At 42.6% G+C, this 4,049-nt stretch overlaps 1 pseudogene; it reads left to right on the forward strand.

Moving 5' to 3' along the window:
- The first annotated feature begins 814 nt into the window (after positions 1 to 814).
- Positions 815 to 1,838, forward strand: LOC102826927 (annotated as a pseudogene).
- Positions 1,839 to 4,049: the final 2,211 nt, after the last annotated feature.

Below are 4,049 nucleotides of genomic sequence, written 5' to 3' on the forward strand. Positions count from 1 at the left end.
GCAGTGAAATGTAAATGACAAATCCTGTCCCTGAAAACAAGTTTCCATTAAGCCTTTACTTTTTCCTATAAGATTTATAGTGCTTCACTGTGATTTGTATACAGTCAGTCAAGATGACAAGGGACTTGAGGACAGTCGCCAAGATAAAAGAGTAAAAGCAAAATAAGCTACAAACCAATTGGGGGATAAAAAACAAACCAACATGGGTGACAGACAATGAGGGGATGGAAAAAACCAACAACCCCTCACAGCTTCAACAAAAAGCTATAGATTCGTCAGAAATATAAGGGTAATAATTGCATAGCTACAGTAAGAATGATGTTGTTATTGTTAGGCACCCTCAAGTAAGCTCCAAATCCTAGTGACCCTAAGTACAACAGAATGAAACACTGTCCAGTCCTGTACCATGCTCACAGTTTTTGTAGTGTTTAGCCCATTTATGTCACTAAGTCCATCCATCGCATTGAAATTCTTCCTCTTTTTCACGAACCTTCTCCTTTATCAAGCTGGATGTTCTTCTCCAGGCCGTGGAGTTGGTTCCAACTCATAGCGACCCTGTACAGGGTTTCCGAGGCTGTAAATCTTTACAGGAGCAGAATGCCTCATCTTTCTCTCACAGTACAGCTGGCAGTTTCGAACTGCTGGCCTTGAGGTTCGCAGCCCGATTCGTAACCACTACACTACCAGAGTCATTTGAAATAAAGATATTATAAATCAAATTGTCAATTGATTTAAATGTTTCCCCCTATAATATTTTATCTTCTACCAAGCAAGATCCAGCATCCAGGAGCACAGAACTTAGCTCTCCATCAAAATGAATGGAGACCAGAAATTAGACAGTTACGCCCAAGAAAAGCAGGATTTCATCCAGCACTTCTCCCAGATTCTCAAGGTGCTGCTGACTGAGGATGATGAAGCATCCGGAGGCAGGAGACGCTATTGCATGGCTCAAGAAGGTCCTAGAGGACAATGTCCTTGGGGGAAAGTACAACTGAGGTTTGATGGTACTGGCTGTAGCGGGAGCTGGTGGAACCAAGGAAGCAGGAGATTGATAGTCTGTAGTGGGCCCTGCCCGTGGACTGGTGTGTGGAGCTGCTCCAAGCTATTCCCCTGGTATTAGACAACATAATGGCTGTGTCCCTTACCTAACAGGCGCAGCCCTGCTGTATCAAAAGCCAGGCATAGGTTTGGATGTTACCAATGACTCCATGCTGCTGAAAGTGTGTTTCTACCGCCTGTGAAGCTTTACTTCCCGGGAGCTGCCTTATTATCTGAATCGGATCTAGCTCTTCTTGCAGAGTTCCTATCAGACTGAGATCGGACAGGCCCTGGACCTCATCACTGTCCCCCAGGGCATCGTGGATATTGGTAGATTCACTGAAAAGAGGTATAAATCTATTGTGAAGTACAAGACAGCTTTCTACTCTTTTTACCTTCCCATGGCTACTGCAATGTATGTGGTAGGCATTCATAGGAAGAAGGAGCATGCCAATGCCAAGAAGATCCTACTGGAGATGGGCGAGTTCTTTCAGATTCAGGATGATTACCTTGACCTCTTTCGTAACTCCAGTGTGACGGGCAAGGTTGGCACTGACATTCAGGACAATAAATGCAGCTGGCTGGTGGTTCAGTGTCTGCAACAGGCCTCTCCAGAACAGCACCATATGTTACAGGAGAGTTATAGGCAGAAGGAAGCCAAGCAGGTGGCCTAGAGAAGGCATTACCAGGAAGACTGTCTCAGCACCCTTTTCAGTCTCATTGAGCAGTACACTGCTTCCCTGCCCCGGACCATCTTCCTGGAGCTAGAACACAAGACCTACAAGTGGAAAAGGGACTGAGAGACTGAGAGGTGCTACGAGGGGAGGCTGTAAATTATTATGCAACCTGAAAACAAATAAAAAGATATTATCTCCTACCTCTACCACCTCCCCATTCGACAATACCATTTGCTCCATATTTCTCTCTGTCTCAGTGTGTAGATGTATTTCTTCCACATAGATTGTGAGCTCTCAGAGAGCAGGGGCCATAGTTTTAGGGGAGAGTGCTTCCTTTCTTTTGAAAATGTCCTAACTCCTTAACTACTGAGTACAGTGTCTAGTCACTAAGTACTTACCAGATTAAAGTTCAAACCCAGCTCATATGACTTTGTTGCTGCTGGTAAGTGCCACCAAGACAGTTCTGACTCATAGCAATCATAGGATTTCCAAGGAGGGGCTGGTGGGTTTGAACCACTGACTCTGCAGTTAGCAGTCCAGAGTTTATCCTACAACAAAATCCCAGGTAGAAATATATGCAGGCAGTTTATGGAAAATAAGAGATTAATTTTTCTGACTCTGTTTCACCTCAGCATCAAGTCCAATCCTCCATCCAGTAGATGTTTTACATTCCTTTAGAAAAGCAAAGAGAACACTCGAATGGGCGTGTGGCTCTGCTTTCATGTCAGCTTAGAGTGTTTCCCTAACCAGACTGCTGCCTCTACTGCCAGACCATAGAAACTCTTTTAAACCATACCAAGAGCTACTATCCTTAAACCTCCAGAAGACTCCACAAATTGAGATGATCAAGAAAGCAAGATGGGGAGGGACATGCTTCTTCTAAATGAATGGTTGATTTTCTGCAAGCACTGCCTACCCCTCATTCTAGTTCTAGCCACAAACACACACATTCGAGTTGGCTTGTCTGGAAATCATGAGTTCCAACTCAATGTGTGTCTCTATCTACCTGATGGTTTGCTTACATAGCTGCATAGCCCAGATATTAGAAACCCTTGTGCTGTTATAAGACAGTGCATTTCTGGTCATTAGGGAATATGCTGTTTAGAGCATCTGAGCAAATGAAGAGAATTGTGGAGTTTGAACTAACCAAATCCTGTCTCTTTCATAGTTATCTAGAAACATATACCAACTATGAATATGAAAATAGACCAGGATGTGTAGTGATTATTAGAGGAACTGGTGTTGTATTGTGGGATAAAGCACTGACCTCAAGGTTGGATTGAACCCCAAGGTCAGTGGTCCAAACTCACCAGCTGCTCCTTGGAAACCCTGTACAGGGTCACTGTGAGTTCGAACTCACTCCACAACACTTAGTAAAATTGAGCCACGATGTACAAATATGCAACATAAAAATACAGAAAATAAATGAAACAGTAAACCTCTTTATAAGGTCTGATTTGTTGTTGGTGTTATGTGCCATGCAGGCGGTTCCGACTCATAATGACCCTGTACAGGGTTTCCGAGGCTGTAAATCTTTATGGGAGCAAAAAGCCTAATCTTTCTCCCATGGAACAGCTGGTAGTTTTGAACTGCTAATTAACATAGTCAAATAGATTATACCATATCAGATGCAAAGGTGCACTTAAACCTCTGTGTCTCAAGCCACCTGTACACAAAAATAGCCATTTGGAAGCAGCAAAATTAACATGCATACTAATTCAAATGATCTGAAAAGCTTAGATATACTGATGTCTACACCTCAATCAAGCCCACTTAAATCTGAAACTTAGGAGCTAAAGCTTAGGCATCAGCATTGTTTAAAACTCTCTGGCGACTATCAATATGCGATCAGGATTGAGAAATTACTGACCTATTGCTATCATTTTTTTTCGGTTGTTTCCAGGTCTTCAAACAACCAGGATGACCTGGTAGCATCGGTTTATATGTTGGTCTTTTTCAGTGTGTTAATATTTAATGAATAATAGTAATCCTTTTTATTATATCATTTTATGGCACACAGTTTGAAACAGGCTTTTTTATGCTAATTTTTGTTCTTTTTTAAAACTTTCATTGTGTATTGAGTGAGTGAAGGTTTACAGGGAAGATAATCAGTTTTGCATTCAGCAAAACATTGTAACGATTACAATCCCCTCCATGCACACTCAGTCAACAGTATTCACCTCTGTTATTTGTGTGTGTGTGGACACATGTTGTAGTTGTTGTTGCTGTCAGGTGCCATTGAGTTGGTACCGACTCATAGCAGCCCTATGTACAACAGAACGAAACACTGCCTGGTCCTGAGCCAACCTCACTATTGTTGCCACGCTTGAGCCC

The sequence above is a fragment of the Chrysochloris asiatica genome, unplaced genomic scaffold (genome assembly GCF_000296735.1).
Source record: "Chrysochloris asiatica unplaced genomic scaffold, ChrAsi1.0 scaffold00134, whole genome shotgun sequence".
Lineage (NCBI taxonomy): Eukaryota > Metazoa > Chordata > Mammalia > Afrosoricida > Chrysochloridae > Chrysochloris > Chrysochloris asiatica.